The sequence below is a fragment of the Chiloscyllium plagiosum genome, unplaced genomic scaffold, assembly GCF_037043375.1.
Source record: "Chiloscyllium plagiosum isolate Xiang-an unplaced genomic scaffold, Cpla_swu_hap1 HiC_scaffold_10, whole genome shotgun sequence".
In the NCBI taxonomy this organism is placed as follows: Eukaryota; Metazoa; Chordata; class Chondrichthyes; order Orectolobiformes; family Hemiscylliidae; genus Chiloscyllium; species Chiloscyllium plagiosum.
Genome location: NW_028270148.1, coordinates 3,328,652 through 3,338,886, shown reverse-complemented (window position 1 = coordinate 3,338,886; position 10,235 = coordinate 3,328,652). Strand labels below are relative to the sequence as shown.

Here is a 10,235-nt window from a genome sequence, read left to right as displayed (position 1 = left end):
AGCCCTGGCTCTCGAAGGTGATAGGTATTTAATCCAGGCCTCCTCTGTCTTTCCCATCCAACAGTCACTCTGGTTCAGAGTGTGCCCAGGAACGTGCACCCTGCCAGTCTCAGTCATCTCTGGGCAGTGCTGGGTGGCCCTGAGGGGAACAAGGAGATGTGAGATGTTGTGCTTTTGGTGATCTCACTCGCAGACGTACGCAGTGAATTGTAACCCTCTGTTCACCAGGAATTCCACGGCAGGTTGAAGTCTGACATATTGCAGAATTTTACGGAGCTGATTGAAAATGTTGAGCAGGCGCAGAGAGAGGTGATGGATGTGGTCAGCACAGAACAGAGGAATGGCATCAGCCAGGCCAACAGGTTCATGAGCCAAATGGAACACAGATGCTCTGATCTGAACCGGGAGAAACAGCAACTCGAAACAATCTCCAGGATCAGCGACAGCTTCCAACTCATCCAGGTCACAGCACACCCTAACCCCACCCTAACCCCACCCTAACCCCACCCTAACCCCACCCTAACCCCACCCTAACCTCACCCTAACCCCACCTTAACCTCACCCTAACCCCACCCTAACCCCACCCTAACCCCACCTTAACCTCACCCTAACCCCACCCTAACCCCACCCTAACCCCACCCTAACCCCACCCTAATCTCACCCTAACCCCACCCTAACCCCACCCTAACCTCACCCTAACCTCACCCTAACCCCACCTTAACCTCACCCTAACCTCACCCTAACCCCACCCTAACCCCACCCTAACCCCACCCTAACCCCACCCTAACCTCACCCTAACCCCACCCTAACCTCACCCTAACCCCACCCTACCCTCACCCTAACCTCACCCTAACCTCACCCTAACCTCACCCTAACCCCACCCTAACCTCACCCTAACCCCACCCTAACCTCACCCTAACCCCACCCTACCCTCACCCTAACCCCACCCTAACTCCCACTAACCCCACCCTAACCTCACCCTAACTCCCACTAACCTCACCCTAACCCCACCCTAACCTCACCGTAACCTCACCGTAACCTCACCCTAACCTCACCCTAACCCCCTAACCCCACCCTAACCCCCTAACCCCATCTTAACCTCAACCTAACCCCACCCTAACCCCCTAATCCCACCCTAACCTCCCTAACCCCACCCTAACCCCCCCTAACCCCACCCTAACCTCACCCTAACCCCCCTAACCCCACCCTAACCTCACCGTAACCTCACCCTAACCTCACCCTAACCACCCTAACCCCACCCTAACCCCCTAACCTCACCCTAACCTCACCCTAACCTCACCGTAACCTCACCCTAATCCCCTAACCCCACCCTAACCCCCTAACCCCAATTTAACCTCAACCTAACCCCACCCTAACCCCCTAACCCCACCCTAACCACCCCTAACCCCACCCTAACCTCACCCTAACCCCCCTAACCCCACCCTAACCTCACCGTAACCTCACCCTAACCTCACCCTAACCACCCTAACCCCACCCTAACCCCCTAACCCCACCCTAACCTCACTCTAACCCCACCCTAACCTCCCTAACCCCACCCTAACCCTCTAACCCTAGACTAACCCCACCCTAACCCCCAACCCCACACTAGCCCTCTAACCCCACCCTAACCCCACCCTAACCCCACGCTGAGCCCCCAAACCCACCCTAACCCCACGCTAATCACACCCTCACCCCAAGCTAACCCTACGCTAACCCCACCCTAACTCCACCCTAACCCCACACTAATCCCATCCTAACCCCCCCAACCTCACCCTAAGCCCCCCAAACCCACCCTAACCTCACCATAACCCCACCCTAACCTCACGCTAACCCAACCCTAACCCCCCAACCTCACCCTAACCCCTCCCTAACCTCACCCTTACCCCAACCCCTCTCCAAACCCTCCTTAACCCCACCCTAACCACCCACTAACCTCCCCCTTACCCCACCGTAACCACCGTAACCCCACCCTAAGCCCCAAACCCCACCCTAACACCCCCAATCCCACCCTAACCCCACCCTAACTGCACCCTAACCCCTACCTAATCCCACCCTAACACCCAAACCCCTCCCTAACCCCACCCTGACCCCTCCCTGACCCCTCCCTGAACCCACCCAGACCCCACCCAGACCCCACCCTGACCCCTCACTGTCCGCAACATCACCTTACAGCTGAGAAAATAACAACTCAGCAGTTTCCGCAGACCCGGAGTCAGTCCCCACAGACCCGGAGTCAGTCCCCACAGACCCGGAGTCAGTCCCCACAGACCTGGAGTCAGTCCCCACAGACCTGGAGTCAGTCCCCACAGACCCGGAGTCAGTTCCCACAGACCCAGAGTCAGCCCACACAGACCCAGAGTCAGCCCACACAGACTCTGCAAGGACTGACTCCGGATCTGCGGGGACTGACTCCGGGTCTGCGGGGGCTGACTCTGGGTCTGCTGAGGCTGACTCTGGGTCTGTGGGACTGACTCCGCGTCTGCGGGGACTGACTCTAGGTCTACGGGGGCTGACTCTGGGTCTGCGGGGGCTGACTCTGGGTCTGCAGGGAACTGATACTGGGTCTGCGGGGACTGACACTGGATCTGCAGGGGCTGACTCTGGGTCTGCGGGGGCTGACTCCGGGTCTGCGGAGACTGACTCCGGGTCTGCGGGGACTGACTCCGGGTCTGCGGGGGCTGACTCCGGGTCTGCAGTGACTGACTCTGGGTCTGTGGGACTGACTTTGGGTCTGCGGGGACTGACTTTGGGTCTGCGGGGACTGACTCTGGGTCTACGGGGACTGGCTCTGGGTCTACGGGGGCTGACTCTGGGTCTGCGGGGGCTGACTCTGGGTCTGCGGGGGCAGACTCTGGGTCTGCAGGGAACTGACACTGGGTCTGCGGGGACTGACACTGGATCTGCAGGGGCTGACTCTGGGTCTGCGGGGGCTGACTCCGGGTCTGCGGAGACTGACTCCGGGTCTGCGGGGACTGACTCCGGGTCTGCAGGGACTGACTCCGGGTCTGCGGGGGCTGACTCCGGGTCTGCGGGGGCTGACTCCGGGTCTGCGGGGACTGACACTGGGTCTGTGGGACTGACTCCGCGTCTGCGGGGACTGACTCTGGGTCTGTGGGGACTGACACTGGGTCTGCAGGGGCTGACTCTGGGTCTGTGGGACTGACTCCGCATCTGCGGGGACTGACTCTGAGTCTGTGGGGACTGACTCTGGGTCTACAGGGGTTGACTCTGGGTCTGCGGGGGCCATGGGCCATGGAGTCATTGTGGATCAATTTGAGGTCCAGGGATTGTTTTAGAGTCTGTGGAATTGACTTGAGGTCTGTGGGATTATACCATAGGCCTCCCAATAGCCAGTGGGAGCTAGATGAACAGATATGTAAGCAGATCCTGGAAGCATGTGACTGGCAGAAGGTGAGAGTAGGGATTAAGGGGTCATTCTCAGGATGGTAGCCAGTGACTAATGGAGTTCCACAGAGATCAGTGTTGGAACCACAACTCTTCACGTTATACGTTAATGACCTGGACAAAGGAACTGAGGACATTGTTACTAAGTTTGCAAATGACCCAAAGATACGTGGATGGACAGGTAGTGTTGAAGATGTTGGGAGGCTACAGAAAGACTTGAACAGGCTGGGAGTGTGGGCAAAGAAGTGGCAGATGGAATATAGAGTTGGAAAGTGTGAGGCTACGCAAACTTTGGTGGGAAGAATCAAGGTGAAAGACTTTGGAAATCTGTGCACAAAGGGACTTAGGTGTTCTCATTCAGGATTCCTTTAAGGTTGACATGCAGAATGTTGAGCCCCGTATCTCAGGAAGGTGTTGGAGGGGGTCCAGAGGAGGTTCACAGGAATGATCCCGGGGATGAAGGGAAGGTTGTATGAGGAGCAGTTGAGGATGCTGGGTCTGTACCCAATGGAATTCAGAATGATGAGGGGCATCTGACTGAAACTTGCAGAATCTTGAGAGGTCCAGTAGAGTGGACATGGAGAAGATATTTCCATGCGGAGGAGAGACTAAGACCCAAGGGCACAGCCGCAGAGATGAGGAGGACTTTCTTCAGACAGAGGGTGGGGAAACTATGGAACTCATTGCCAGAGAGAGCTGTGGACGCCAAGTCACTGAGTATATTTAAATCAGAGGTATGTTCCTGACTGTTAAGGGGACCAGGGTTACTGGGAGAACACATGAGAATGGCATTGAGAAATAAATCAGCCAGGATTGAATGATGGGACAGTCTCAATGGGCCAATTGGCCAAATTCTGCTCCTATATCCTGTCATCTTATATCCTATATCCTATCATTTTATATCCTATATCCTGCTCCTATATCCAGTCATCCTATATCCTATATCCAGTCATCCTATATCCTGTCATCTTATATCCCATATCCTGCTCCTTTATCCAGTCATCCTATATCCTATATCCTGCTCCTATATCCTGTCATCTCATATCCCATATCCTGCTCCTATATCCTGTCATCCTATATCCTGTATCCTGCTCCTATATCCAGTCATCTTATATCCTATATCCTGCTCCTATATCCTGTCATCCTATATCCAATGTCCTGCTCCTATATCCTGTCATCTTATATCCTATATCCTGCTCGTATATCCTATATCTACTCTATATCCTGTCATCTTATATCCTATATCCTGCTCTATATCCTGTCATCTTATATCCTATATCCTATATCCTGTCATCTTGTATGTCTCTGGCCTCCCTTACTACCATGGGCTTAGATGGGACAGCATTGTTTGGTGCACCCAGAGAGTTTCTTGAAACAGTATGTAGATCATCTAATTAGGGACGGGCTGTACAGGATCATGTACTGGAGAGTGAGCCTGGCCAGGTGATTGAAATTTCATTGGAGAGTATTTTGGGAACAGTGATCACAAGTTGAAAGATAGTTATGGATAAAGAGGAACCGGGTCCTTGGGTGACAGCGCTAAATTGGGGGCAGGCTAATTACAATACTGTTAGGCAGGAACCAGAGAAAATCAGAGGCAGCTATTTGAGGGCAAATCCACATTAACATGTGGAAGTCAGTTCATCAGAGGTTCAGGACTGACAGATTCCTGTGAGAATGAAAGGTAAGGATGGGAAGGATTCAGGAACGCTGGATGACAAAAGATATTAAAAGCTTAAAAGAAAAGGAAAAGTGAGGATATGTAAAGTTTACACGACAGAAACCAGACAAGGCCTTGAGGAATATAAAGATAGCAGGAAAGAAGTTCAATGTGGAATTAGGAGGAAGGAAAGGATTGTGAAGTATCCTTGACTCCAGGGTAAAGGGGAGTCCACGGGCATTTTATATGTACATTAGAAACGAGGGGTAACTAGGGAAAGGAAAGGTCCATTCAAGGAGCCAGAGGAAGTGGGTGAGGTCCTTAATGAGTACTTCACATCGATATCGACCAAGGAGAAGGACATGAATGAAGGTAAGATTAAAGAGGGGTATGTTGATATTCTGAGGCATGTTAATATTAACAAGAAGGAAATATTGAGTATCTTGAAAAAACATTATAAAATAGAGAAGTCCCTAAATCGTATGGGATCTGTCCAAGAACACTATTGGATGCAAAATAGGAAATTACTGTGGGGTCTCGATAGATATCTTTGTATCCTCCTTAGCCAGAGGTGAGGTCCCATGAGGCTGGAGAATAGCCTGTATTGTTCCTTTGTTTTAGAAAAGTAAACAAGATAATCCAGGAAATTATAGACCTGTGTGGCCTATAATTTACAGACATTATAGACATCAGTGGTAGGGAGATTATTGGAGAAGATTATCAGGGACAAGATGTACTCACATTGCAGAAGAATGGGCTTATAAGGGATAGTCAGCATGGCTTTGAGTGGGGGAGGTCTAGTCTCACAAAATTAATTGTGTTTCTTGAGGAAGTGACAAAGATGATTAATGACGATGGGACAGTGGATGTTGTCCATGTAGAATCTAAAAAGGTGTGGAGCTGGAAAAGTGAGGAGCAGGAGAATCAATGTTTCGAGCGTAAGCCCTTCATCAGAAATGTTGGGGGTGGGGTAAGAGTGCTGAGAAATTAATGGGACGGGGTTGGTGCTGGAGGTAAGGAAGCTGGGAATGCAAGAGGTGGATGAAGATGGATCAGATGAAGATCAATCTGATCAAGATCCCATTGTGCTCTGAGGTAACCCTCTTCGCTGTCCACTACACCTCCAATTTTGATGTCATCCAAACTTACTAACTGTACCTCTTATGTTCACATCCAAATCATTTATATAAATGATGAAAAGTAGTGGACCCAGCACCGATCCTTGTGGCACTCAGACTGGTCACAGGCCTCCAGTCTGAAAAACAACCCTCCACCACCATCCTCTGTCTTCTACCTTTGAGCCAGTTCTGTATCCAAATGGCTAGTTCTCCCTGTATTCCATGAGAAATAACCTTGCTAACCAGTCTCCCATGGGGAACCTTGTCGAACACCTTACTGAAGTCATGTCCATCGCTCTGCCCTCATCAATCCTCTTTGCATTTTGGGAGGTCAGATGCAAGAGGAATGTATACAGGAAATGGCCGGATCCTTAGGAGCATTGATATACAGAGGGATCTTGGGGTGTAAGTCCATAGCTCCCTGAAAGTGGCAACACAAGTGAATAAGATGGTAAAGAATGCGTATGGCATGCTCGTCTTCATTGGCTGGGGTATAAAGGTTGGTAGGTCATGTTGCAGCTGTGTAAAGCTTTACTTAGGCCACATGTGGAGCATTGTGTACGGTTCTGGTGACCAAATAATAGAAAGGAAGTGAAGGCTTTGGAGAGGGACTAAAAGAGGTTTCCCAGGACGTTGCCTGGATTGGAGTGTACCAGCTCTAACAGGAGACTGGACAAACCTGGATTGTTTTCACTAGAGCATTGGAGGCTGAGAGACGACCTGATAGAAGCTTATACAATCATGAGAGGAATAGATAGAGTAGATAGTGAGCGTCTCTCTCCCAGGATGGAATTATCAAATACTAGGGGATGTAAGTTTAAGGTGAGAGGGCAAAGATTAAAGGAGACGTAAGAGGCAAGTTTTTTGTCCAAGGTGGTAGTTTAGTCTGGCAGCATGATTGGCACAGACGTGGTGAGTCTAAGGGGCTGTTTCTGCAGTTCACTGTTCTGTCTTCTACAACTCTGGGTCAATAGGGATTGATGCTGGGTGTGTGGGATTGACTCTCTCTGCCTGTTTGCCTATCAGTCTCTCTGCCTGACAGGTAAAAACAATGGCTGCAGATGCTGGAAACCAGATTCTGGATTAGTGGTGCTGGAAGAGCACAGCAGTTCAGGCAGCATCCGAGGAGCAGTAAGATCAGCCTGACAGTCAATCTGTCTAACAGACTAACTGTCTGTCAGTCCATTTGCCTGACTGTCTGCCTGTCTGTCTGTTTAGGAGTATCACAACACAAAGATCACAGCAGCACAGCAGCTGCTGCCTCACACACAGCTGACAGTGGATGTGAAACTGACAGATCTCAGCCGAACAGTCGCTGAACTTTCCAACCTGGTGAAAAACCAACTGGTGAAAAGCACCTCACACAGCACCGGGAATGGATCCATCCCAGGTAATTCCCACTGACCCATTCAGGTGATTCTCACTGACCCATCCCAGGAAATTCCCACTGACCCATCCCAGATAAACTTGCAGCAAGTTAATAGTTTGTTTTGGTGAGGATTGGAGTGTCACCATTAGAATTCCAAGTTTTCCGGACTGCCTCGTTCACGATTAAAGTCCACAATTGTTCAGTGTGTGATCCTGGAGTTAGTATCACCCTGAGTAACGGCTGTTTATTCTCTCTGCACCACCCACAGATGATGAAATGGATGCATCCTGGCCTATGTCAGAGTTACCAGCACAGTGCATGTCCGGCCCATTGGAACCAACAGCCTGTCAGACATTTCTGCAGTGTAAGTAACTTCCTCACCGTATCTTAGTCCCAGCCAATCGGTATCATTCTCACCGTATCTCAGTCCCAGCCAATCGGTATCATTCTCACCGTATCTCAGTCCCATCCAATCGGTATCATCCTCACCGTATCTCAGTCCCAGCCAATCGGTAACATCCTCACCGTATCTCAGTCCCATCCAATCAGTAACATCCTCACCGTATCTCAGTCCCATCCAATCGGTAACATCCTCACCGTATCCCAGTCCCAGCCAATCAGTAACTTCCTCACCGTATCTCAGTCCCAGCCAATCAGTAACATACTCACCGTATCTCAGTCCCAGCCAATCAGTTAATCATCCTCACCGTATCTCCGTCCCAGCCAATCAGTAACATCCTCACCGTATCTCAGTCCCATCCAATCGGTAACATCCTCACCGTATCCCAGTCCCAGCCAATCAGTAACTTCCTCACCGTATCTCAGTCCCAGCCAATCAGTAACATACTCACCGTATCTCAGTCCCATCCAATCGGTAACATCCTCACCGTATCACAGTCCCAGCCAATCAGTAACTTCCTCACCGTATCTCAGTCCCAGCCAATCAGTAACATACTCACCGTATCTCAGTCCCAGCCAATCAGTTTATCATCCTCACCGTATCTCAGTCCCAGCCAATCAGTAACATCCTCACCGTATCTCCGTCCCAGCCAATCGGTAACATCCTCACTGTATCTCAGTCCCAGCCAATCGGTAACATCCTCACCGTATCTCAGTCCCATCCAATCGGTAACATCCTCACCGTATCTCAGTCCCATCCAATCGGTAACATCCTCACCGTATCTCAGTCCCAGCCAATCGGTAACATCCTCACCGTATCCCAGTCCCATCCAATCGGTAACATCCTCACCGTATCCCAGTCCCATCCAATCGGTAACATCCTCACCATATCTCAGTCCCAGCCAATCAGTAACATCCTCACCGTATCTCAGTCCCATCCAATCGGTAACATCCTCACCGTAGCTCAGTCCCAGCAAATCGGTAACATCCTCACCGTATCTCTGTCCCAGCCAATCAGTAACATCCTCACCGTATCCCAGTCCCAGCCAATCGGTAACATCCTCACCGTATCCCAGTCCCAGCCATTCGGTAACATCCTCACCGTATCCCAGTCCCAGCCATTCGGTAACATCCTCACCGTATCTCAGTCCCATCCAATCGGTAACATCCTCACCGTATCTCAGTCCCATCCAATCAGTAACATCCTCACTGTATCCCAGTCCCATCCATCGGTAACATCCTCACCGTATCTCAGTCCCATTCAATCGGTAACATCCTCACCGTATCTCAGTCCCATCCAATCGGTAATATCCTCACCGTATCCCAGTCCCAGCCACATCCTCACCGTATCCCAGTCCCAGCCAATCGGTAACATCTCACCGTATCCCAGTCCCAGCCAATCAGTAACATCCTCACCGTATCTCAGTCCCATCCAATCGGTAACATCCTCACCGTATCTCAGTCCCATCCAATCGGTAACATCCTCACCGTATCTCAGTCCCAGCCAATCAGTACCATCCTCACCGTATCCCAGTCCCAGCCAATCGGTAACCTCCTCACCGTATCTCAGTCCCATCCAATCGGTAACATCCTCATCGTATCCCAGTCCCAGCCAATCGGTAACATCCTCACCGTATCCCAGTCCCAGCCAATCGGTAACATCCTCACCGTATCTCAGTCCCAGCCAATCGGTAACATCCTCACCGTATCTCAGTCCCATCCAATCGGTAACCTCCTCACCGTATCTCAGTCCCATCCAATCGGTAACATCCTCACCGTATCTCAGTCCCAGCCAATCAGTAACATCCTCACCGTATCTCATTCCCAACCAATCGGTAACATCCTCACCGTATCTCAGTCCCAGCCAATCAATGACATCCTCACCGTATCTCAGTCCCATCCAATCGGTAACATCCTCACCGTATCTCAGTCCCAGCCAATCAGTAACATCCTCACCGTATCTCCGTTCCAGCCAATCAGTAACATCCTCACCGTATCTCAGTCCCAGCCAATCAGTAACATCCTCACCGTATCTCAGTCCCAACCAATCGGTAACATCCTCACCGTATCTCAGTCCCAGCCAATCAGTAACATCCTCACCGTATCTCAGTCCCAACCAATCGGTAACATCCTCACCGTATCTCAGTCCCAGCCAATCAATGACATCCTCACCGTATCTCAGTCCCATCCAATCGGTAACATCCTCACCGTATCTCAGTCCCAGCCAATCAGTAACATCCTCACCGTATCTCCGTTCCAGCCAATCAGTAACATCCTCACCGTA

General features: G+C 50.9%; 1 long non-coding RNA gene across 1 annotated transcript in view; it reads left to right on the top strand.

Moving 5' to 3' along the window:
• Positions 1-423: 423 nt before the first annotated feature.
• LOC122553149 (uncharacterized) overlaps positions 424-10,235 on the top strand; it is a 40,656-nt gene continuing 30,844 nt past the window's right edge. The window contains exons 1-3 of the long non-coding RNA XR_015758268.1: positions 424-462; positions 7,402-7,573; positions 7,821-7,916. This is a non-coding gene — a long non-coding RNA (uncharacterized LOC122553149). The remainder of the gene's footprint in view (positions 463-7,401; positions 7,574-7,820; positions 7,917-10,235) is intronic.